Here is a 27,693-nt window from a genome sequence, read left to right on the forward strand (position 1 = left end):
GACTTGAATCTTACCTGCCTTTGAATGTTGTATTGTGTGTCCTCGGTTACAGAAATGGTGATGCTCTCTTCTTGTGCAATTTAACTTACTCCTATTGCAACATTTGTAGGAATCGCTCTGGGGGAGTGAAAGTTACATAACAGTATCACAGCCCTTCACAAGGGATTAATTCTAATATTATTCCTATCTTATTTTTCATACTGCTATAGGCCTCCTCTGTAGATATGTTCACTGCCTTTCTACTGGCACCTTGTCATTCTTGGGGCAAAATACAGGATCTTCTACATAGATTGGAGAACATTCAGGACTTGACCCCAGGTTTCCCCGTTGGTGTTATCTTTTTCCACATCAGCCCCAACTCAAAACTCTGATACACTAATCAACCAGTTCAGTGGTTTTATGCTGGCTACTTTCTTTTGCTAAACTTCACTGCCCCACCACATTTCTCCTGGATTATGTACATAAATACCTATTACTTCATCAGTGAAACCTCCTTAACTCTTGCATGTAGGTGACTGTGGCATTCCATCTGTACCTCCACTTTAGCACAAAGCATGTTTGCCCCTCATAGATGGTAAGCATGTTGATAAGAGGGTCTGACCATACCCACTCCTGTGTCCTCACAGTCAGCACAGTGCCTGGCACATGGCTGTTTCCTTGAAGAATTTACTTGTTTCATCTTACATTTGGATAATGAAGAAATGTTCTTTAATATAATCCATTTTACAACTAGCCACATATCTTTAGAGAAAAATTGGCTAGCAAAATTGAAAGAAGCAAATGTACCTGTCCAATATGTACCAAAACAACACATATAGCCTCATTGCTAAAGATGTTTGACCACATGGTGAACATGTCACAGGCCTTTGGATAGTTCTTGTCCCAATGAGGAGTAATGGGCATTTCTGTTTTGGGCAGTGCAGTGATATTTGGTGTTTTTTAAAGACACATTGAGGGCCGAGGATTTAGCTTAGTGGTTCTGCCACCTGCCTCGGAAGCACAAGGATCCGAGTTCCATCCCCAGTGCCAAAAAAAAAAAAAAAATGACACATCGAGTCCTACTGCTAGTGACAACATAGAGCCTATGTATGACTGACACTGTATGTAGAATAGCTGACACCTGTGAAGTCAGAATAACAATGAATTTGTCATGCTCTTTTTATGGTGACAAGTAGAAAACATTGCTTTATATTTTCAGCTTTCTGGTAAGTACATTTTGTATCTTCTTTCACATACTACCCAGTCATCATCCTTGATGGATTGGCAAGCTCAAAATCATTTTCTCATGGGGAAAATTTAGCAAAGCATCACAACTTGGTTCAAGATAGGATGAAGTTCAGAGTGTGAAAGAACATAGATAAACAAAAATATGTGTTCATTGGGGCATAATCCACTTAGGCTCAGAAGAAAAAAATCAACAGACATTTCTCTGGATAAGATCATTGCACCATAAGATCACACACATATGTTTTTCATGTGTGCAGGGAAAATAACAAATGCTGCCAATAGAGAATTCCAAAAACAAACTCTGGTATTTTTCTTAGGAAGAGCCTACTACTACTAATAATAATCTAGTGATCAACCATTTTAACGACAATAACCAATTTCATTGTGTAACTCTACCCAACTCTGTTACTATAGACAGGACTGGCTGAATTAGAATATTTGCATGGTGAGCTTCAAATTCTCAGTCATGTGCAATCACATGTTGTATTGGAATTGTGCCATGCTCAGAAGTGAGCTATTATAGGAGAGGGTTATCACCAACTCCATCAGGTATTAAGGCACATTCATTACATGGTTATTAATCATTATGAGAACCCTATATGTAGTTTGTCTCCTTTTGCACAAAGGAGGAAACCATAGTACAATTAAATAGCCAACCAAGATTAAAATTTGTGTAAAAGTGACTTAATAACCCCCGCTCATGATATGATGTCACTTTATCCATGCGACACCTCATTTGTGTTCATCTCTTTTGTGGTCCACACCAATAGTGAGTAGAGCAGGGAGAAATTCCTCTTTAATAAATGGTGCTGGAAAAATTGGGCTTCAACTTGCCAAAGATAAAAAGTAGAACTGTATCTCTCACCATGCACTACACTAAAATCAAAATGGATTAAAGATCTAAATATTAAAATAGAAACTCTGAACCAGTTGGAACAGAGGTTATGTAGACCCCTTGAAGACATCGGTGTAGGAAAAGATTTTATGAACAAAACCTCAGTTGCCCGTGAACTAGCACAAACAATCAACAAATGGGATGTCTTCTTATTAAAAGGCTTCTGCACAGCAAGAGAAACCACCAGCAGTGTGAAGAGAAAATCCACAATGTGGGAAAAAATCTTCACCTGCTCTTCCTCAGACAAAGGTCTACTATCTCGAATCTATAAAGAACTTAAAAAGATCAGATCTCCCAAAGACCCAATCCAAAAATGGGCATCTGAAATGAAGAGACATTTCTCACACAAAGAAGTAGAAATAGCAAATAAATACATGAAAAAATGTTCAACATCACTGGTCATTTGAGAGATGAAAATGATAACAATCCTGAGATTCCATTTCACTCCAGAAAGAATGGCTGCTATCATAAAATCAACCAATAACAAATGTTGGCGGGAGTGTGGGGAGGAAGGAACCCTGCTCCACTGCTGGTGGGAGTGTAGACTGGTGCAACCAGTGTGGAAATCAGTATGGAGATACCTCAAAGAACTAGGACTGGAAGTCCCATTTGACCCCGCTATTCCACTGCTGGGGATCTTACCCCCAAAATTAAAAGAATCATTCCACAGTGATATATGTGTGCCCATGTTCATAGCAGCACAGTTTGTAATAGCTAAAACTTGGAAACAGCCCAAATGCCCATCAACTGGAGACTGGATAAAGAAAATGTGGTTTTTTTTATAAAATGGAGTACTACTCAGCCATAAAAAATGAGAAATTAGAGACATTTATAGCTAAGTGGATGCACACTGAGGCGATACTCTTAAGTGAAATAAATAGGACACAGATATGTAAATACCAAATAGTTTCTCTGGTGTGAGAAACTGAAAGTGTAAATAAGGACTAAATGTATAATAGGTCATGTGAAATAGGAAGAAAAGGGGCAAAGGAGAAGGAAGTGGGAGGGCTTGGGGAAAGGATAGAAGGGAATGGGATTAATATGAGAAAATGGAAAAGTAGGAACAAAATCTTTGTAAATAGGGAGGACTGGAGGTGTTGAAGGGAGGGCTGGGCAAGGGTGAAAAATAAGAACCAAGAGAGACTATGTAAAGGTGCAAATTTCCAATGATGAATGTCATTATATTTTATACCTAAAATATACCAATGATTAGAATGAATAATCAATAATGTAAAATAAGAAGGAAAGGTCCAAAGGGGTAGGGGTAGTGGGAGGGGCAGGGGAAAGGAAAGAAGGGAAAGGAAAAATGATGAGAAATGGAAAAAATGGAAATAAAGTCTTTGTAAATAGGGAAGGGTGGAGGGCATGAAGGGAGGGCTAGGAATGGGGAAAAAATAAGAACCAAGATGCATTATGTAAAGGTACAATTCCCAATGAGAAATGTAATTGTGTTGTATACCTACAATGTACCAATAAAAGAATTTAATAAAAAAAAAAAAAGAAAGAAAATGACAACAGACCACACTAAAGAGATTCTTCTCAAAAGCTACACCCAGGACCCCTGCTACTAATTCTTTCCTTTCTGCTTTGTCATTTGCCTTACCTGGGCCTTCTACATCTTCTGATCATAATTCTGATGATGACACTGATGAGGATTTTGAAGGGTTCGATGACTCAAACGTTGGCATGAATGTCTGTTTTGGGGGGCACAGATCTATATATCTTGTTGATAGAGCCTCAGTGTCTTTTTTTACAGTATACACCTTGTTACAGCACTGTAATTTTTGCTGACTGTGCTACATGGTACAGTGCTGTAGGTTTATGTGCTGTTATACATTACAGTGCTGCATGTAAGAGCTATGCAAATAAAAGCAAAGTCATCAAGTTGGAGTTTCCTTTGACCATTGCTTTGTTCTGAATATTGTAATGTACATACTAAATACAGTTCCTCATTTAGCAGCCAATTCGTCTAATTATCTAATGGCAGGAATATAACTCAGCCATTAAATGAGGAACATCTGTACTGCTTTTACTAAAAATATGTAATGTAATGAACTTATTGGATTATTGAACTATTTTGACTATTTTCTCTCTGGAACGTAGACTCTACAGAGTGGAAAAGATAGAAAACAGTCATAAAACAAAATTGCCAACGTTTTCACAGCTTATTATATTTTGTCATGGTCAAATCAGGATTTCATTCATGTTTATCATTTCCACTCAGAAGATTTAGATATGATCTTACATAACAAGCAAAATTTAGTCATGATATTTATCTGCTTATGTGTGTTCTCTCATCATTCAGTGCAGAGGCATTCTTTCCTAGGAATTATCTTTCTGGATCAAAGCAAATTGCTGATATTATAGTTGTGGTCCCAGGACTCGAGCATGAGAAAAAATAACTGTGACACTACAGTATATTCCACCACATGCCACAGCCTAACCATGAATCAAAAAAAGCAAAAATAGCCACTTATGATAAATACAAATCAAAAGTGATAACTATTTTTTTGCCCTAATTTCCATGGAAAGATAATTTGTGTGTTTTTGCTCACTGGGTTGTCACAGAAACAATTTCATGTTAACAATATACAGATTCTTGAAGTAAAGGAGTTCTCTTAGAGTTATCTAAGAGAAGGTAAGTGCTATTTATGCCCTAGGTTGTGTGTGCATGTAATCTTCTGGCTTCTGGAAAGTTGTGTGGTTTAGATTCATGTGTTTGAGGCTACTGAAGTCCTTCAGCAGGTTATAGCTACCAATTAAACACATATTTCTTACAAAAAAATCAATTATCTCTTCACTTTATTGTTTCTAACTCTTTGAATTAATAATACTGAACTGTATTAAACTTCAAGAACATAGGCTACTAAGACTTTGGAATTAGAAAAATTTTAGCTTGCTTTACATAATACAAACTTTAGAATGAAAAAAAATACCTAAAATTTTATACAGCTGTACAACTTCCTAGAGATGGCAAAGACATCAGAAAACTTTTACAACCTAATGTGTTGATGAATTTACACACCTTGGTTTTTAAAATATATTTTATTCTTCTTGGCAGTTCTTTTTTCTGATTTTATCTAAAATAAGACTTCTGTTGGAGTAGTAAGTTGATAAATTTAGGCTGAAGCTCTTGGGAGTGAGAATTGCCAATTTGATATAGCACTACACAGAATGAGGCCTTGTGAGTTCACAATCTGTTTTTAATAAGGTCTATGGTGTGAAAAACATTAAATAGGCTATCGTGGATCTGCTCCATGGTTAAGAACTAATAGCACAAAGAAGAGATGAAGAAAAATCAAAGAAATTTTGAAGAAGAACAAGATGAAGTTTCTCCAGCTCACTATGCATCAATACTTGTTGTGAAGTTACAGTACTTAGGAGAGTTTTCAATGCAAAGACAATGTAAACACAATAGAACTCTCATAGAGGCCAATGAACTGATGTATGATGGCCTGTACACTAAAATGATAACTTATCCCACCGGGAGAAAGGGAAGAATAAACACATTAAGCTCTACCTCCACACGGTACAGAAAATCAAGTTCAAGTGGTTTAAAGTCTGAAAGGTGAAAAACTAAAATTATGAAGCTTTTAGAATACAACACAGAAAAACATAGTGAGAACCTTAGGGTGGTAAAGATTTTCTTAAACTAAATACAAAACATATGAAGAAAAGTATTGATGAAGTTGACTACTAAATTGTAGTTTCTTTTCATAAAAATACACTAAAGAGTAAAAATATGAGACACAACTGATAAAGGATTTGAATCAAGAATACCCTAATAGACATACACACACACACACACACACACACACACACACACAAATCAAGAAAGCCTAATTAAAAATGAGTAAAATATTTAAGTAAGCAATTCATATTGGAAATGTGCATGGAAAATAAACCTCCTAAAGGGTGCTCAACCACGTAAGTGTACAAGAAAATATGAATTGAAATGATGATAAAGATATCATTCTCTACCCTTCAAACTGTATAACACGAAAATATCTGATAAAACCTAGCATTGCCAGGATATGGATCAAGGAAAATATGATTAAATTAATACTTCTTTTTAACTGATAAATACAAACTGGTTCATATTTATGGGATACCGTATAAAATTTCCACTCATGTATACATAGTATAATGTTCAAGATAAACCTACGTATTCCATCAAATATACGTCATTTCTTTATGCTAAAACATTTAAAATCCTTTCTTCCAGCTACATTATCACTATCTAGAGTCACCCTATGGTGCAATAGCACACCAGAACTTCTCACAAGTATGGAACTATAACTCTGTACCCACTGATCAGCTTCTCCCTGCCCTTTCTCCTCACTTCCTGCAGCCTCTGATGAGCATTGCTCTACCCCCAACTTCTAGGCCATCAACCACATAAAGCTCACAAGTGCTACATGTAAACTGTTGAACCACTAAATACTGAATGCATTATACTTTACAATCCAGAATTTCACTCCTGGTTGGTATATAAGCTAGAAAAATTATTATATGCATATGTGAAAAGACACAACAAACATGTTCATAACAGTATTACTTATAATAGCAAAAACTGTCATTAGAATGTGGATATGATAGATTCCTAAAATGAACTATCATCCAGCAGTAGCATTTAGGAAATAATGGTGACAGTGACACACATCAAGATAAATCATCTTTACAAACGCAATGTTGAGTTATTAAAACTCAAACGCAAGTTACAACAGGATATATATCGTATTATATTATTTATGTAAGGGTTAAGGATGTGAAGTGCTATGCACAAATATCATTAGCCGCAAAACTGGGCAATGTTTATGAATATACAAAGAAAATTTATGAATGAGGTTACAAGGCCAAGGAGGTGGAAAAATAGGACAGAAGGTTTCAATCATATCTACAATGCTTTCCTTCTTAAAGTCTGTAGTGGGTACATCACTGCCCATTGTATTTGTTGCATATATATCTTAAGTGTGCAAATTAATATTTAAAAGTCAAAAATTAATAATCCAAAGGAACTAAAATTCATAATAAGAGCATTCTCTTTTGCTAACATAAATTGTTAATCTAAGAGGACAATTTCGCAGTAAAGGCCATCTAACAAATACATTTGAAGAAAAATCTTAATGACCTATCACCATTTCCTATTCAAAACTTGTCCCTCGTTTGCAAAAGCCAACCACAACAAAGTAGCACTCTCTGCTCTTAGGGTACTCTTTGCCACAGACCCTGCCCTCCCCAGCTCTATCAGCTCTGAGCTTTTTAAGAGTCCTGTCTCCTACATCAAAATTTAACAAAGTTTTCTGTTTTCTTCAATTAGCAACATCCAATTAAGCTCATCATATTAACAGATCTTAAAGCTGAAAATATCATCATTTCCTCAAGTAGTTTTATTTTAGTCAGGAATTGTCAAAGAGTTTATCTTATAAGACAAGGATGACATTTCAGTCACCCACATAAAAATATTAGGAAAATAGTTGGCACTTGATTGTTTAATATCACCAGGTCTTTTTATTTTCAAATAAGGTTAGTCCTGCTTATGCTAGGAACAGATTGCCATTTCAAAGGTTTTAGTATTGTGAATCAGAACATGTTTAACAATTTGCAAAATTTTAGCTTTAATATCTGACCATTTACAGACAGTGTGAAAAGCTAGTCTGCTAAACTACCTGGATCCAATTGTTTTAAGTTGTTATGGTTTCTGGTGTTGGGTCTCTGCATGAACAACTCACCAAAGATATTTAGCATTCATCTTTCTCCAATTTTCAGACAGTCATCTGCATTTTCAGAGGGTTGATGACAGGGCAATGTGAAGTTTAAAGACAGCATCTACATTTGCATTTCAATAGTTTTGTAATTCCATGAAGCCTCTGAAATGGCTTCAATATGCCTCATTGTTTAAGTAGTGAAGGTGGCCAAATAGTATTCTTCAAGATTCATAAATCTTAGGGAAAAAAATTGAGCCATTGTATCCAAAGCCTATTGTAAAGAGAATCTCTCTCTCTCTCTCTCTCTCTCTCATGTTTTCATGGTGAAAACCCTTTATCCATTTTGATCTTTATAAAATCAAGATTGTAAGATAAGATAAAGGAGAATAGAGGACATATGGTTTTAAACTATGTTTTGACATCACCATCAATTCTTAGTTTGGAGCCCCCAAAACACTCCATCTTCCCACTGGAAAGAAAAAAATTTGCTTTTTCTTGGGAAAACAATTCCACTTAGCATAGGTCACTTTAGCAGATGTGTTGACTGTTTGAAAGGACCTGCAGTTAACATAACTGGCTGTGATTTTGATAGAAAAAGTCTTGTGAAATATTTTGGTTCGAGGGAATGAATCCTGGAGTTATAATTAAAAATTCTGAGTTCAAGTACAGGGCAACTGAGTACTGTTTTGAGATAATCCCTTCTAACAAGTGTGGTTCCACCAGAGAGATTTAGGAAGGGGATTAAATGAAATGATGTATGTGAAAATTGGGTGTAAATTGTACTCCAAACAACTGGAAACCCATGTAAGTTTGCTTTAACTAGATAATTGTGTCCAATTCTTTTCATCAGGTTTCAATCGGTACGTAAAATTTTTAATGCCACCCCATCTAGCTGGGACTTTGAGATGCGACAAGATGTTCAGGAAGACAACACTGTGGGTGAAAAATAAATAGAACTCAACCAAGGTCAATTTATTTATTTATTTATTTATTTTTGGTACCTGGGATCGAACTCTGGTCCTTGCACTTGCGCAGCAGGCAGCCAAACCAGTGAGCTAAATTCTGGCCCAAGGTCAATTTATTTTTTAAAAAGTTCTTTTAACATTTTTTCCCATTTCTTTGTCATTTTCATAACCTGTATCATGGTGTTTTGTAAGACTTGAAAGAAAGTAATCAGGCTCTCTTAAACATATCCTCACTTCTCTTCCCTCCTATGTACAAATGACACCAAGCCCTGGGAAGTTGTCCTTCAAAGTGGGCCAGATAAAGCAGATAATCACTCTTTCCAAGTTCTCCCCAGACAGGTCTCAGCCTCCAAAGTCTCTTCCTCGCCAATCCCCGGCAGCCAGGAGAAAGGATTCTTATCTTTGAAGACAAGGATTTAATATTCCAATGCAGGAATACAAGGAAGGGCTTCCATACATTTCAGACAATCCCACCACATCATTGGCAATTAGAGAATGGAAGGCAGGATTCTTCAGCGAAAAGGAGAAAGGAGGAGGAGGAAGAGAAAGAGGAGGAAGAGGACTGGGGGGGGCACTCATATTCCACAAAAGAATGATTGCATGATAATAAATCCATTTTACTTTTCAAGGATGGAATTCATCGGATCTGCAAGTCTAAATATAGTACAAGCGTCATCGATGTGGTTTTTAACACTGCTGGTGTGAGAGTTCCAGGGAGTGTGTACGAAGAGAGTGTGCCTTTCTGTGAAGGAGTGTGCGTGTGAGTGAGTGTGAGTGAGAGTGTTCAGGGCTGCAGGCGGGCGGTGAGGGAGGAAGGGAAGTTGGGAAACCCCTGGCTGCTCGCTCACTCCCAGAGCAGCAGGATTCTGGGGTCCCTCCTTGACCCTAGAATAGGAAGGGGAAGGGGACGGGGAGCCAGGACAGGGAGTCCGCGGCAACTGACTGGAGGCCCGCGCACCCGCAGGCGGAGACCTCTCCCCTCGGCGCCGCCCGACGACCTGCCCCGGGAGGGCAGGCGGGGGAGGCAACCCCGAGCAGGCGCTCCCGGCCGCCTCGCGCTCTGCGGAGGTAGCAGGAGCGGCAGCCGGCGGGTGGCGAGCGCGGCGTCCACCCCGCGCTCTGTGGACCGGAAGGCCCTCGCAGTCTGAAGGAGCCAAGCAGCGGTCAGAGGGGCCGGCGAGCGGGTCCCCAGGCGGCGGGGCTGGGGCCGCGGTGCCCGGCGCCCAGCCCTCTCCGTCTCCTTGACGTTCCTCACGCTTCGAAGCGGCTGCAGCCGGTGTCGTGAGAAGAGGGTGGGAGGAGAGCGGGGCTGGAGGCCGGAGCGCGCCTCCTCGCTGCCGGAGCTGCCGCGCCCAGGACGACCCCGTTCGGGCCAGCCTCGGGCCGGGAGCCACGCACGCCAGCGCCCGGCAGCCATGCTCGCCGGCGAGACCCACTCTGCTCGGGTCCCCGGGATCTCCGCCCACACCCGCGCCTCGGAGCGGAGAGCTCCGCTCGCCCTTCCTGCTCGCGCTCCTCCGCCCGGGATTCGGTGTGTGTGGAGCCTCCCGGGGGCGGGGGCCGAGCCAGGCCGCCGCCCGGGCTGCGTTCGCAGGGCAGGCACAGGCCGGAAGGGGACGCGCCCGCCCCGGCGGCCACCTGAGGGGCGCGGGCGACAGAGTGGTCTAGCGCGGCACCGGCTCGGAATCCCCGCTCCCGCGCGCCCACACCCGCCGGGACCCGCGCGCCCGCTCCACTGCGGATCCCCGGCACTTCCTGGAACAGCCTCGGCCCCTGCACGGCGCACACTCTCCGGAACCTCCTGGGCAGCCTCTCAGGCCGGCGAAGTGAGTAGGGCGCCCGCAGAGGCGGTGGCGGGTGGCAGGCTGCGAGGCATCTGGAAACGGGGTGCTAGCGGGGCGCGTAGAGGGGAGCACCGAGTGGCTGGCTGGCTGGCTGGCGAGAGACCCTGAGGGATTCATCACACACTGCGAAAAGGAAAGGTAAAATGCGAGTGCTGTGCGCTGATGCTAAGACCAAGGGTCCAGCCAAGGTTAGGCCTTGTAGCGCTCTTACTGGGGGTGGGGTGGGGTGTCCCTGGTCATCTTTTTCACGGAGACCTGTGCAGGATGCGGCGCGTGTTGGCTGGACACACGCGGTCACACACACACACACACACACACACACACACACACAAACACATACTTGTGGCAGGTCGCAATTGTCCCTTATCTAGGAAGGTGTTGTATTACTGTCTTAATATTTCTTTGCGGAAAATGCCGGTAGATGGTTTTGATGGCATTTGGGGATTGAAAGGAAAAGGTGGAGTTCAGGGAACGAAGGGGGCCCAGAGCATGCCAGACTGGAGGACAGAAAGAAGTGGGGTGCAGTGGTGAAATGTGGCTCTGGAGTCAGAGAGAAAGACGCCTCCCTCTCCCGAGCCTGGCGACTCCCCCCCCACATTTCCTTCGTGTTCCACGGGAAGCTGGCGGACCTGCACTGTTCCCGATCCAGCCGGGCCCTTTTGCGTCCTCCTCTCCTGTCCTTAGGGGTGCAGGACGTGTTTCAGATCCTACGTGGGGAGAGGGAGGGAAACCCTGTAGGACTGGGGCAGCCATGGCACCCAGGCTCTGGAATCTCAGATTGGGCACCAGAGTCTCTAGTCTGACTGTGTTTTAGAGTCGGGAATGGGGACTTGGGCTGGGCTGGGCTGGGCTGGGCTGGGGCGCACAGATTGTCTTTAGGAATAGCGTGACTTCATGGTAATGGAGATGGTTGCAAATCTGCTTCATTACACTACTTCTGGGCACAGGGCTGAATAAAAGACCTGCCTCTGCCCTCTCCTGGCTCTCTCTCCTCACTGTCCCCTCCCCAACCGAGTCACAAAGCCCTGGGGTTGGGCTGCAGGGCGCAGCGCTGGGAGAAGGGAAGGGGTCACTTTCACAACTCCTGGGAATCAGCTTAGGAGAGGAGCCATCTGCGACTCCCACGTTCCTGTCAAGTTCTCTTATGCAAGGCGGGAGGGGTGGGTGGAGTCCGTGAGACAGGGCCCTCCACCTGCTCTCTTTGGTCACTTTCCCAAGGCACTCTCAAGGCCTGGAATTTGCCTGCATGGTAACTGGGTCAGCAGGTAGCTCTCCATACCATGCCTGTGTATGCTGAGATGTGGCTCTCGTGATGGAGGCAAAGCTATTTGTATCTGAGCGTGGTTTAACCTGGGCAGAATTTCTAAGCACAATAGAGATTTTATAGCGTGGGCCAGCAGAGTGCATTCCAGGAAAGCAGGACACGTGATCCCTCCTATGGGCGAGATACAGTGTTAGGAACTCGATTTTCTTTGTTCCAGGCTGAGCCTCTGGATGCTCAGCATCCCTGTTGCTGAAGTCATCCTTTCAAGGAAATATGATGATGATGACAATGATGGTGATGATGGTGATGGTGATGATAATGATGATGATAATGATATTGATCAGAGGCCAGAAGAGAGGAGAGAGAGCACAGGTAGATAGTTGTGTGTGAAACTCTTGAAACTTCCTGTGACATTTCCTTTTAAATACCCACCCTGTATCTCCAGCCCTCGCCCCAGTAGGCCCCCTGTCTTTAAATGAGGCACTCCCTTTGGGAGGTGGTGGAAAAGTTCTCCAGCTCCTGCACACATGGGTTTTCCAGCTCTAAGAACCTGCTGTCATTGGCAACAGATCCTGCCACCTCCCCAGTCCAATGGCAGGCTTTAATTCAAGCATTCTGCAGCTGACTTGTTGGAGATCTTTCTGCAAAGGACTGTAAAGCAGTCCTGTCCCTGATTCTTGGAAATCTCTGATCACACCAGGGGACATGGGAGAAAGTAGAGAACCAGGGATTATTTTATTTTCCCCTAAGAGTCATAGGACTGACGTGCACGTATGTGCATCAGGTATGTGCTTAGCAGGGTCTACAGGTGGAGTCCCTGAGGTGTCTCAGGCCTGTAGAAGGCTCTGCGATCTGATCATTTATTAATTTAGTGAAAGTACAACTTGACCTCCACCCAACACTTAACTAGAGTTATGTGGCTTGGAGATTGCCTGTTTCATTTTGACTTCCTGTTTTACAAGCCATATTTTTTTGTATTAAATTCTTTTATTGGTACATTGTAGGTATACAACACAATTACATTTCTCATTGGGAATTGTACCTTTATATAATGCATCTTGGTTCTTATTTTTTCCCCATTCCTAGCCCTCCCTTCACGCCCTCCACCCTTCCCTATTTACAAAGACTTTATTTCCATTTTTTCCATTTCTCATCATTTTTTCCTTTGCCTTCTTTCCTTTCCCCTGTGCCTCCCACTACCCCTACCCCTTTGGACCTTTTCTTCCTATTTTACATTATTGATTATTCATTCTAATCATCGGTACATTTTAGGTATACAATATAATGACATTCATCATTAGAAATTTGCACCTTTACATAGTCTCTTTGGTTCTTGTTTTTCACCCTTGCCCAGCCCTCCCTTCAACCCCTCCAGCCCTCCCTATTTACAAAAATTTTGTTCCTATTTTTCCATTCTCTCATATTAATCCCATCCCCTTCTATCCTTTCCCTTAGCCCTCCCACTTCCTTCCCCTTTGCCCCTTTTCTTCCTATTTCACATGACCTATTATACATTTAGTCCTTATTTACACTTTCAGTTTCTCACACCAGAGAAACTATTTGGTATTTACACATCTGTATCCTATTTATTTCACTTAAGAGTATTGCCTCAATGTGCACCCACTTAGCTATAAATGTCTCTAATTTCTCATTTTTTATGGCTGAGTAGTACTCCATTTTATAAAAAAACCACATTTTCTTTATCCAGTCTCCAGTTGATGGGCATTTGGGCTGTTTCCAAGTTTTAGCTATTACAAACTGTGCTGCTATGAACATGGGTGCACATATATCACTGTGGTATGATTCTTTTAATTCTTTGGGGAAGATCCCCAGCAGTGGAATAGTGGGGTCAAATGGGATTTCCAGTCCTAGTTCTTTGAGGTATCTCCATACTGATTTCCACAGTGGTTGCACCAGTCTACACTCCCACCAGCAGTGGAGCAGGGTTCCTCTTTCCCCACAGCCCCGCCAGCATTTGTTATTGGTTGATTTCATGATAGCAGCCATTCTTTCTGGAGTGAAGTGGAATCTCAGCGTTGTTTTTATTTACATCTCTAGAATGACCAGTGATGTTGAACATTTTTTCATGTATTTATTTGGTATTTCTACTTCCTTGTCTCAGAAATGTCTGTTCATTTCAGATGCCCATTTTTGGATTGGGTCTTTAAATTTGGGAGATCTGATCTTTTTAAGTTCTTTATAGATTCGAGATAGTAGACCTTTGTCTGAGGAAGAGCAGGTGAAGATTTTTTTCCCACATTGTGGATTGTCTCTTCACACTGCTGGTGGTTTCTCTTGCTGTGCAGAAGCCTTTCAATAAGAAGAGATCCCATTTGTTGATTGTTTGTGCTAGTTCATGGGCAACTGAGGTTTTGTTCATAAAATCTTTTCCTACACCAATGTCTTCAAGGGTTCTACGTAACCTCTGTTCCAACTGGTTCAGAGTTTCTATTTTAATATTTAGATCTTTAATCCATTTTAATTTTAGTGTAGTGCATGGTGAGAGATACAGGTCTAGTTTTAATCTTTGGCAAGTTGAAGCCCAATTTTTCCAGCACCATTTATTAAAGAGGCTATCTTTCCTCCAGTGCGGTGTTTGGCTCCTTTGTCGAAAATGAGATGGCTGAGTGTGTCTGGCCTTGTTTCTGCATCTTCTAATCTGTTCCACTGGTCCTCAAGCCTGTTCCTTTGCCAGTACCATGCTGTTTTTATCACAGTAGCTTTGTAGTAGAGTTGCAGATTGGGGATTGTGATACCCCCTGCCATGTCTCTGTTACCTAGAATTGCTTTGGCTATTCTGGGTCTCTTATTCCACATGAATTTTTGGATTGTTTTCTTGAGGTCTATGAAGTATGCTGCTGGGATCTCAATTGGAATTGCATTAAATCTATATAGGAGTTTTGGAAATATGGCCATTTTCACTATATTGATCCTTCCTACCCAGGAGCAGGGGATGTCTGTCCATTTTCTGGTATCATCTTCAATCTCTCTTTTCAGAGTGCCATAGTTTTCAGAGAAGAGGTCCTTGATTTATTTCATCAGGATGATTCCTAGGTATTTCAGTTTTTTGGATGCTATTGTGAAAGGAATTATTTGCGCTATTTCTCTCTTAGTGAGTCTGTCATTGGTGTAGAGGAAAGCTATTGATTTTTGTGTGTTGACCTTGTAACCAGCTACTTGACTGAATTTGGTTATTAAGTCTAGAAGACTTTTGGTGGAGTTCTTGGGGTCTTTTATATAGAGTATCATGTCATCTGCAAATAATGAAAATTTGACTTCTGCATTACCTATCTTTATTCCTTTTATTTCTTTCTCTTGTCTAATTGCTGTGGCTAATGTTTCCAGAACTATATTGAACAAGAGTGGTGATAGTGGACATCCTTGTCTTGTTCCGGATTTGAGTGTGAAGGATTTCAGTTTTTGACCATTTAGTATGATATTGGCTGTTGGTTTTTCATAGATGGCGTCTATCAGTTTGAGGTAGAGACCATCTATTCCAATTTCTTGTAGGGTTTTTATCATAAATGCATGTTGGATTTTTTCAAATGCTTTTTCTGCATCTGTGGAGACAATCATATGGTTTTTGTCCTTGGCTCTATTGATATAGTGTATTACATTAATTGATTTTTGTATATTGAACCATCCCTTCATCCCTGGGATGAATCCCACTTGATCAGGGTGTATGATCTTCTTGATGATCTTCTGCACTCTGTTTGCCAGTGTCTTATTAAGGATTTTTTGCATCTATGTTTATTAGTGAGATTGGCCTATAGTTCCCTTTTTCAGTTAGGTCTTTCTCTGCTTTGGGGATCAAGGTGATGCTTGCTTCCAGGAATGAATTTGGGAGTATTGCTTCCCTTTCAATTTCATTGAAGAGTTTAAACAGTAGCAGCAGCAGTTCCTCTCTAAATGTCTTGTAGAATTCAGCAGTGAAGCCATCAGGGCTCAGGCTTTTCTTAGGTGATAAGTTTTTAATTACGTTTTCAATTTCACTGGTTGATATTGGGTTGTTCAGAATTTTTAGGTCTTCTTCATTCAACTTTGGTAATTCATATGTATCTAGGAATCTGTCCATTTCTTCTGTGTTGTCCATCTTATTGGCGTATAGGTTCTGGAAGTAGGTATTGATGATCCTCTGGATTTCTGCTGGGTCTGTTGCAGTTTCACCCTTTTCATTCCTAATTGCATGGATTTGGGTCTTTTCTTTCCTTTTTCCGACAAGGTTGACTAAAGGTTTATCAGTTTTGTTGATTCTTTCAAAGAACCAACTCTTGGCTTCATTGATTTTTTGTATCATTCTCTTAGTCTGCATTGCATTGATGTCTCCTCTGATCTTTATAATTTCTCCCCTTGTATGAGCTTTGGGGTTGTCTTGCTCTTCTTTTTCTAGAAGCTTGAGGTTCAGCATCAGGTTGTTTAATTGGGCTTGTTCTGTTTTCCTAATATGCGTATTCACTGGTATGAATTTCCCTCATAAGACTGCTTTCATTGTGTCCCATAGATTCCTATATGTTATATTGTCATTGTCATTTAATTGAAGGAACAGTCTTTCTTCTTTAATTTACTCTGTGACCCATTGGTTATTCAGAAGTGTGTTGTTCAATTTCCACGTGTTTATGAAGTTTTTTGAGTTTCTTTTGCTATGGATTTCCAATTTCATCGCACTGTGGTCTGATAATATACAGGGGATAACTTCAATTCCTTTGCACTTACTTAAACATGTTCTATGTGTGAGTACATGGTCTATTTTTGAGAATGACCGATGTGCAGCTGAGAAGAATGTTTATTCTGATTTTGTGGAGTGGAAGACTCTGTGAACATCTGTTAAGTTCATTTGTTCAACAGTTTAATTGAGTTCTAGAATTTCATTATTTATTTTTAGTCTAGTTGATCTATCTATTTGTGACAGTGGGGTGTTGAAGTCCCCCACTACAATTGTATTAGGGCATATGTGACTTTTCATGTCCATTTGTTTTATATAGTTGGGTGCACTAGTGTTTGGTGCATAGATATTTATGATTGTCATCTCTTCCTCTTGGATTCTTCCCTTTACAAGGGTGTAGTGTCCTTCTTCATCTCTCTTAATCAGTGTCGGTTTGAAATCTACTTGATCTGCAGAGAAGATAGCTACTCCTATTTTTTTTTTGGGTTCCTGTCACATGCAGTATTGTTTTCCACCCTTTAACTTTCAGTCTATGAGTTTCCTTTTGAATTAAGTGTGTTTCTTGTATGCAGCATATTGTTCGATTTTGCTTCTTGACCCATTCTGCCAGTCTATTTCTTTTGATTGGTGAATAGAGACCATTAACATTGATGGTTATAACTGAAACGTATTGACTTGTCATTGCCATGACTTTTTCTTTTTGTTGGGTTCTCCCGGTTTACATTTAATTTCTTTTCATGCCAGATGGGTTCATTCTGCTTTGCTTCTTGGGGTTGTGATCCTCAATGTCTGTTCCTAGGATATTGTGTAAAATTCTTTGGAGTGCTGGTTTGGTATTCACGAAGTTGCTAAGGTGCTCTTTGTCATGAAAGTATCTTGTTTCTCCATCCATTTTGAAAGATAGTTTTGCAGGGTACATCAATCTGGCTTGGAGGCTGTTTTCTTTTAGGGCTTGGAATATGTCACTCCAAGCTCTTCTTGCCTTGATGGTTTGTGTTGAGAAGTCTGCTGTGATTCTGATGGGCTTTCCTTTTTATGTGACTTGTTTATTTTCTCTGACTGCTTGTAGAACTTTGTTCTTCTGTTGTGTTTCTGGAATCTTAACAATTATATGCCTATGTGTAGATTTTTTTTTGATCAAGGCTATTTGGAGTCCTGTATGCCTCACTTATCTGTATGTCAAGCTCTTTTCCCCTGCTTGGGAAGTTTTCTGACATTATTTCTGTGAAGAGATTTTTTTTTATGTCATCTCCACTCTCTCCTGTTTCTTCATTGAGCCCAATCAGTCTTATGTTATTCTTCTTTGCATCATCTAGCAGCTGCTGGATTGATCTCTCATGTTCCCTTCTAATTTTGAAGCCATTTTTCTTTTCCTGGTCACTAATTGCAATCTTATCTTTTATATCTGAAATTCTGTCCTTACATTGGCTCATTCTGCTGTGTAGACTTTCAGTGGAGTTTTTCATGTCCTGGAAATCTATTTGCATCTGTTTTTGAGCTCCATTTGTTTCTTTTTTTCTTTTGTATTAAATTCTTTTATTGGTACATTGTAGGTATACAACACAATTACATTTCTCATTGGGAATTATACCTTTATATAATGCATCTTGGTTCTCATTTTTTCCCCATCCCTAGCCCTCCCTTCATGCGCTCCACCCTTCCCTATTTACAAAGACTTTATTTCCATTTTTTCCATTTCTCATCATTTTTTTCTTTCCCTTCTTTCCTTTCCCCTGTGCCTCCCACTACTCTACCACTTTGGACCTTTTATTCCTATTATACATTATTGATTATTCATTCTAATAATTGGTACACTTTAGGTATACAATATAATGACATTCATCATTGGAAATTTGCACCTTTACATAGTCTCTCTTGGTTCTTGTTTTTCACCTTTGCCCAGCCCTCCCTTCAACCCCTCCAGCCCTCCCTATTTACAAAAATTTTGTTCCTATTTTTCCATTTTCTCATATTAATCCCATTCCCTTCTATCCTCTCCCTTAGCCCTCCCACTTCCTTCCCCTTTGCCCCTTTTCTTCCTATTTCACATGACCTATTATACATCTATTCCTCATTTACACTTTCAGTTTCTCACACCGGAGAAACTATTCGGTATTAACACATTTGTGTCCTATTTATTTCACTTAAGAGTATTGCCTCAATGTGCATCCACTTAGCTATAAATGTCTCTAATTTCTCATTTTTATGGCTGAGTAGTACTCCATTTTATAAAAAACCCACATTTTCTTTATCCAGTCTCCAGTTGATGGGCATTTGGGCTGTTTCCAAGTTTTAGCTATTACAAACTGCACTGCTATGAACAATACAACATATCAGAATCTATGGGACACAATGAAAGCAGTCTTATGAGGGAAATTCATACCAGTGAATACGCATATTAGGAAAACAGAATTAGCCCAATTAAACAACCTGATGCTGGACCTCAGGCTTCTAGATAAAGAAGAGCAGGACAAACCCAAAGCTCATACAAGGGAAGAAATTATAAAGATCAGAGGAGAAATCAATGCAATGGAGACTAAGAAAATGATACAAAAGATCAATGAAGCCAAGAATTGGTTCTTTGAAAGAATCAACAAAATTGATAAACCTTTAGTCAACCTTGTCGCAAAAAGGAAAGAAAAGGCCCAAATCCATGGAATTAGGAATGAAAAGGGTGAAACTACAACAGACCCAGCAGAAATCCAGATGATCTTCAATACCTACTTCCAGAACCTATACACCAATAAGATGGACAACACAGAAGAAATGGACAGATTCCTAGATACATATGAATTACCAAAGTTGAATGAAGAAGACCTAAATATTCTGAACAACCCAATATCAACCAGTTAAATTGAAAACGTAATTAAAATCTTATCACCTAAGAAAAGCCTGAGCCCTGATGGCTTCACTGCTGAATTCTACAAGACATTTAGAGAGGAACTGCTGCCACTACTGTTTAAACTCTTCAATGAAATTGAAAGGGAAGCAATACTCCCAAATTCATTCCTGGAAGCAAGCATTACCTTGATCCCCAAAGCAGAAAAAGACCCAACTGAAAAGGAGAACTATAGGCCAATCTCACTAATGAACATAGATGCAAAAGTCCTTAATAAGAGCCTGGCAAACAGAATGCAGAAGATCATCAAGAAGATCATACACCCTGATCAAGTGGCTTTCATCCCAGGGATGCAGGGATGATTCAATATATGAAAATCAATTAATGTAATACACTGTATCAATAGAGCCAAGGACAGAAACCATATGATTGTCTCCACAGATGCAGAAAAAGCATTTGACAAAATCCAACATGCATTTATGATAAAAACCCTATAAAAATTGGAATAGATGGTCTCTACCTCAAACTGATAGAAGCCATCTATGAAAAACAACAGCCAATATACTAAATGGTCAAAAACTGAAATCCCGCACACTCAAATCCGGAACAAGACAAGGATGTCCACTATCACCACTCTTGTTCAATACAGTTGTGGAAACATTAGCCACGGCAAGTAGACAAGAGAAAGAAATAAAAGGAATAAAGATAGGAAATGAAGAAGTCAAATTGTCATTATTTGCAGATGACATGATACTCTGTATAGAAGACCCCAAGAACTCCACCAAAAGTCTTCTAGACTTAATAACCAAATTCAGTCAAATAGCTGGTTACAAGATCAATGCACAAAAATCAATAGCTTTTCTCTACATGAATGACTGACTCACTGAGAGAGAAATAGGGCAAATAATTCCTTTCACATTTGTTTCTTATGTTGGGATAGCATCATGTTCCTGAGCTTCTCTCTAGATTTATTAATCATGTCCTGCACTAGGGGCACAATCTCTCCTGTTATGTGAGAAATTATTTCTGATTTCATTTTTTCCAGATCCCCCTTTGTTGCCAGTTCAGTGGGTCCAGGTGGTTGAGTATCAGAGTGTTCCATCTCGTTTCCCTTTTGGGTTGCTGTAGGTGATCTGGAAGTCTGGTTTTAAGACGTATTTATGTGTTCTCTCATTTCAACTGGGGCAGGGGGCTGTTAGCACCTGCACAGATTACCTCCTCTGATCTGGGAGAGTTGGGACAGGGGCCAGGAGCAGCATTAGGGATGGTGACCCAAAAGCCCTTTCCTGTGGCCTGGCAGCAGCGGAAGGGATGGTGGCCAGGAAGTCCCTTCCTCAGGACCAGGAGCAGTGAGATGGCTGCTCAGAAGCCCCTACCTATGGGCCAGGAGAGTTGGGAGCGATTGTGGCCCAGAAGCCCCTTCCTCTGGGCCAGGAGCAGTGCGAGGGATGGTGACCAGGAAGCCCCTTCCTCTGGACCAGGAGGAGTGGGACTGCGGCTCAGAGTCCCCTACCTCCGGGCTGGGAGCAGTGGGACTCAGTACCTTGGTCTGTTGGTCTGTCCTCTGCGTCTTTGTAGTGTGGAACCAGGTGGCTGCCTGTCTGCAGTGGGGTGATTTGGCATCTTCTGCGTGACTCCGGACCTCAGTAGGGTGTGGGCATACCTGCCTGTGTGCAGCGGGGTGATTCTGTGTCTTCCAGGCGACTCAGGACCTCGGTAGGGTGTGCACCAAATTTTTCATTTTTCATTCAAAAGGAATATATGACTGAATGTTTCCATTTCTTATATAATATTAAATTTGAACTTTGAAAATTCATTGAGAACATTTTCACTCTAGATTTATTGATACTTAAGGAGTTTAAAAATATAGAACAGTATCTTAAACCATTTCTAAAGGTGATATTTTATCCTTTTAAAAAATTAATTTTGTTTATTGGTACATGAAAAGAAACAAAATACCTATAAATGAAATCCTACCAGAATCATAGCAGACTTCTCAGTACAGACTTTCAAGAAAAGGAGAGGCTGGAGAGAAATAGTCCAAGCCCTAAAATAAAACAACTTGCACCCAAGATTGAGGTTTCCTGCAAATTTATCATTCAAAATTAATAAAGAAATGAGATACACTCATAAGAAAGAACAACTGAAGAAATTTATGACCACCAAACCAGCTCTCTACAAAACTGTGAAGGATATTTTAGAAAGCAATAACAAACACTACAATTCCAAGAAGAGTAATGGAATGAATCTACCCGGCAAGGTGAGCAATTAAATAGAGAGTAAAGACAGGGAACCAGCAGCAGGAAAACAATATAGCAATGAGAAATCAATGCATATCAGTTATAACCATCAATGTAAATGGTCTCAATTCATCCTTTTGGGCCTTTTAAGGCTGATATTGTTCAGCTCTCTGAATGAATCCCAGAGCCTTGCATGGGCTCAGCAAGAAATCTAGCACTGAACTACTTCACATAGTCCACAGGACTGCCGATTTTGATGAGAATCTTTGTTGGAAACCTTGTATTATTATTGAACTAGTCACTTTCTGCTGCCTGGGACAGATACCCACAACACAAAAGAGGGGAGGATTCATAATTTCCAGTGAATTCAATCCAAACTCAGTAGGCTTCAAACATGACAGTTCTGGTGGAAGGCCAGGGTGGACTATGCTGATCCTATGGCAGCAGGAAAGTAGGGGTTGAAGGAAGGAGCAGGGCACACAAAGACCCTGTCCAGAGATTGCCCCAGTGATGCACTTGTTCTGACCACGGTAAACTCCTAACAGCACATTCAGCTCTGAGGTCATTAATGGGTGACTCCATTGAAGAGTGGAATGCCCAATGATCTAATCATTTTCCACACAATTGACACTGGGGAAAATTTTTACTGAAATTCACAGCCATTGGGTTTTTCCTCATAATACCAAATACCTTATAGAATATTAAAATTGTATAAGACAACAGAGAAAAGTAATCTTGATATATGATATGTTGAACCATCTTGGATAATAAATTTGCATGAAGAATACATAATAACTCTAATAAGTTATATCTATATATTGCCAAAAACATGTCTATGACTTAGTTGGATAGGGAAAACTTTCTTAGTCCTCAATACATTTCCTGAATAGAGCTTTCTTGTGATGAGTTTTCTGATGGTGCACTTTATCTGTTCATTTCTGAGACTGTAAATAATAGGGTTGAAGGGGGGGGATTACAGAGTAGAACATAGACAGAACCATGTCTCTGATGCTGGTGGAAACTGAAGAGGGTCTCAGGTAGACATAAAACCCTGAGCTGAGGAAAAGCAACACCACAAGAATGTGGGGGACACAGGTGGAAAAGGCCTTCTTCCTATCTGCTCCCACTGGAAACCTGAGCACACTAGAAAAGATATGAATATAAGACTTGATGATATAAATGAAACAGCCACCACATATCACTAGACTTGACACAAAAATTGTGATCTGGTTGCTGAAGGTGTCAGAGCAAGACAGCTTCAGCAGAGAGGGGATGTCACAGAAGAGCTGCTGGACAGCATGCGAGTGGCAGAAGGGCAGCCTGAAGGTGTTGATGGTGTGCATAGCTGCATAGATGAGGCCACTGAGCAGAGAGACCAGTGTGCTGTGGACACACAGGCAAGGGTTCATGATCACAGCATAATGGAGGGGCCTGCAGATGGCTGCAAAGCGGTCGTGAGCCATGATGGTGAGAAACAGTACCTCTACAAATGCAAAGAAAATCACAAGGAAAACCTGAGCTGCACATGCTGCCTTTGAAATGGACCTTGTGCCCAGCAGGGAGTTCATGCAGGAGTTAGGGAGTGTGACAGAAATGTAGCAGGAGTCCAGGATGGACAGGTTTCTCAGGAAGAAGTACATGGGTGTGTGAAGGCTCTTGTCAAGAGTGGTGACAGCAGCAATGACAAGGTTTCCCATTATGGTTACCAGATAAACCAGAGAGAAGAACATGGCATAGAACACCTGTAGATCCCGCATGCCAGAAATCTCCATGAGGAGAAAGTCCATCATCATTGTGGAGTTGGACATCTGTGGGTGATGTGGGTTGTGCCTGAAAAGAGAAGACAGAAGTGCTGAATCCAGGAAGAATCACAGTGTGTAAAATGCATTCATAACTATTAAACTCCAGACCCAGGGATCACAGGAATGTTTGGTGCCTGGATCTCCTGATATTTTAGGATGATTCTCCCTTTGTCTGAATAATAGTCTCCATCAACCTAAGTAGGTGTTTATTGTCATTATTGCTGTGTTTATAATTTCCTCCTACATTGGAATTTACATGACCTATTTTCTTTCAAAGTTTAGTAATGTTCTTGAGCATGTGATAAATACATATCAATATTAAGTGGGGAAATCATTAAAATATTCTTCCAATTGATTTTTGCTCTCTAATGTGCAAAGGTTAACTGTTCACTGTGGATAAAAATATATCACTTGATATGATCAAGAAAAAAATCCCATATTCTGGATTTAATAGAAATAAAAATACAATAATTTGCAATATTAAGACCGTAGCTTATCTCATTCAAAATCCTATTCTCCATCATGGAGTAAAATAAGCCCTCTCTCTCTCTCTCTCTCTCTCTCTCTCTCTCTCTCTCTCTCTCTCTCTCTTCTTCATTCTTAGGCTCTAACCCAGGACCCAGAACACTTTCTATGCTGAGGACCTACTCTACCACTGAGATAGTACTCCCTAGCCATAAAAGTTGCAGATATTGTTCAGAGTCAGTTACTCTTCTACTGAGTTAGGAAGAATATTTCTTTGTCTCTATCTGTGTCTCTCTCTGCCTCTGTCTCTGTTTCTCTGTTTTTCTTTTCTCTTAGAATCAAAATGCATTGGGTGCATTGCTACGAGAAGTAGGGGAACTACTCAGAATATGAAAATCACTCCTGAATTGTCCCTGGTTATCATTCTCAGGAAACTTGCTAACAAGCATGTTGCTTTCCTTCATTTTCAGAGTATATACTATGACCACACACTATTTAGGTAAAATTCATTTATCAACACTACCTCTAAAGGTCCTGAGAGTTAGCACTGCCTCTGTGTTCTCAGAGTAGTCTCCTCTTGGAGCTCTGTCCTAAACAGTTGCTGCTTCTGTGGTTCTCAGGCATCTGCTGTCCTCTGCCCAATTCAATGGCTCTGTTTTAAACAGAAGGTCCTCATGTTTTGCCTTTGATGAGTGAGTTAGGATTTCCTTCCCTTATATTTTTATACTTCTAATCTAATATGAACTTTACTATATACAAATTTCATGTGTTGTTATGCCAGGAACATAATTTTTTAAGCATGAAAAATTTACCAATGAGAGAGTCCCCAGGGCCTCCCCTGAAGAATAAGGTGGGGAGACAAAGAGACACAGGACCTGCTATTTCCACTCAGCACTTTAAAATTGTGACTTTCTTCACCGAAGATAAATGTCCTTGCCTAAAAAAGAAAAAAGGTATTTTCATTGTTGTGGTCTGTGTGTTCTTTGAATTTATGCTATGGTTTTTTATTACAAGAAATATTGACCTCCTGCTATTACAGGAGTTTGAGAGTAGTTAAGGAAGCAAACATCTCTGAACATCATGAAAGTTTAATTCTACTAAAAAAGACTAACACTATAAAGTTAAATGTCTGATTAAAAATAATGTAATAAACATAAGTGATTCTATGGTAATTTAGAAAAGGTATATAGACAGGAAAAGGCAACAACTTTTTCAGGTGAGTGATGATTGTTTTTGGCTTGGGTTTTCATTCTCTTTTATTCTTCTTTGTATATTTTAAAGCAAGCTATAGATTCAATGCAATGGTCATCAAAATACCAATATCATTCTTCACAAAGCTAGAAAAGTATGGTAAAATTCATATAGAAACACAAAAGACCCTGAATAGCCAAAGCAATCCTGAGCAAGAATAGCAATGCTGGAGACATTACAAAACCAAATTTCAAGACATATTAGAGAGACATTGTAACAAAAACAACATGGTGTGGCACATAAAGAGACAAACAACCAATGAAATTGACTAGAGAACCCAGAAATAAACTGTTGTAGTCAGAAGGATTTGGCAAGGGAATACATTAAATACAGGATTCATAACTTATAAGGTTATTTTATGATAATTACCAAAATATTTAAATGTAAAAGAGTGCAAGAGATTAACCACATGCTAGAAACCTAAAAGATTCAACTGAGTGCCTAGATCCCAGAAGTTTCCCATACAAGTCCAGCTGAAGGCCTAGAGTCCAAGGAAATGTCCTCTTCAAGTCCACCTGGTAGCCTAGAGCCCACATGTCTCATGCCTGTGAATACTGAGGATCTGCACCTGGAAGGCTCAAAGGCCAGTGGTGGAAGCCAGAAAATCTACACTGGTGAGATGAAGGATTTCTGCCACCAAACTGAGGGATCCCCATTGGAGCCAGGAAGTGATGCTCACAATGAAGAACAGAGCTCCCTTGATGAAAACAGCAGCCATTCCCAGCAATAGTGAGGCTCTGAGCTCCTCCTCCAATGAGAACATCCTAGTTTCCATCAGGAAAATCATCTACAGCAAGCTTCTCCTAGCAAATCCACAGGCTAAGATCTTTTGCTCCAGTTCTCTTTTTATGGCTATTGCTAACAGTCTTCAGGTGGATCCTCCATGCCCAGGCCATGCTGATTGAGTTCACCTACATGTTACAAGTTGACCATTAATCAATCAACAACAATCCACTCCTGGTCAACTTGTTAACCAAACATTTCCTTAAATCATAGTCTCTAGTGGCAGACTTGTGAAAAGTTAACCTATGTTGATCTCTTCAGATTTACAGGTGAGTGATGGTTTTTGGAAGATAGACACAGGGCATGGAAATGAAGCCCCATATTTTACAGTGGACCTTTGAATTATGACCAGCCTGACATAGGACCAACATGGTTTAAGACTCGAATTTTGTTTTTAACTTGTGACTAATGTCTTCATTTATGAGCAATGCTGGCCTCTTGTGCTTCCAGATGGTCTCAGATACAGATTTAACCCTTAAAGAGTTCTGGAACGAATATTACAGCATTCTTTCCTCTGTGAGGCTAATTGAGAAACTGTGGGCTAATGTCTCTAAGGTTACTGAGATCTGCCAGGAAGAAAGTGTGGTGGCCAAAAATTAAACAGGTGAGAGACTTTGAAGGCAGTTGAGCAACTTGTGTTACAACAAGCCTTTGCAAATGCATTGAGTTAGTAAGTCAAGGGTTCGTTGTGTCTCTCTTCTCCAAAACTATTTGTCTTTGTACTTTGTAGATAACCCTACTATTTATTGTTGAACAACTTTAAAGAATCATATTCATGCTCAGTATTTCCATACTTTGGTTAGAGTGAGAGACTGCACTGTGAAGCCTAAATTCTACTCCTAGAATGTACAATATTATTTAATGATTTTATCTGAATACAATTAAAATCATGACAAAACATAACCTTTCAAAGGGGTTCCACTGATTTAAAGGTTAAGACTACAATTTGAAATATATTCTTCCTCGGGAAAAAGTCCAAACTGGGTGATCTGAAGATTGGCGTATAGATACATATATAATTATGGAATTAGCGGAAATCTCTGCTGCTCAACCAATTAGTATTTCTCAAAGATTATACATGCTGGGAATCTTTTCTTAAATTTAATTGTAACACTTTCTAAAACAGTTGAAGTCTGTTTCAATGAAACATATTGTCATTAGCGTTGTTGTGCTCATGCCTCTTTTCATGTGAAGTCTATGACCTTACTCTTTTTGGTTTAGGACTGAAATTTCCAAATTTTTTGCGAGGTTACTATGGCTTACACCAAATAAGAAAGTAATGTGCACTAACCATTTGCAGTTTTTGCAAAACATAATGTGAGGAACAGAAGCCTGGATATCTAGAGTTAGATCGGGTGCCATTAATATTTGCATTTAATTTACAAATACACAAACCTTTAGCATTCTGTTGTGAATGAATAATAATTTTATAGCATAAAAATAATTCCATTATACCTAATTATAGCAGTCTCATTGCTTTTCTTTTGAAGAGTAAACTACCATGTTACATTTTCAAAATGTAGATGTTGGAAGTTTATATTTCCACAAGCAAAGCACTTCAAAATACTTTCTGAATTAGTCACTCAGTATCAATAAATAATCTGCTATTACACAATTTATTAAAACACAATACATGGATAGTTTTGTCAAAATGCATCACTTCAGCTGTAAATAAATCATGAACTGTATTTTGCTATTATATTTAGATATTTGAACTCTAACCAAAATAAACTGCTGCCTTTCTGCA

General features: G+C 40.2%; 1 pseudogene; it reads right to left on the reverse strand.

Annotated features, from left to right (window-relative positions):
- Positions 1–20,903: 20,903 nt before the first annotated feature.
- On the reverse strand, positions 20,904–24,096 carry LOC147828140 (olfactory receptor 14C36-like; annotated as a pseudogene).
- Between the last annotated feature and the right edge of the window lie 3,597 nt (positions 24,097–27,693).

Source organism: Heterocephalus glaber, unplaced genomic scaffold (genome assembly GCF_053883595.1).
Source record: "Heterocephalus glaber isolate CG9 unplaced genomic scaffold, H.glaber_assembly_v1.0 deba00001273, whole genome shotgun sequence".
Taxonomy (NCBI): Eukaryota; Metazoa; Chordata; class Mammalia; order Rodentia; family Bathyergidae; genus Heterocephalus; species Heterocephalus glaber.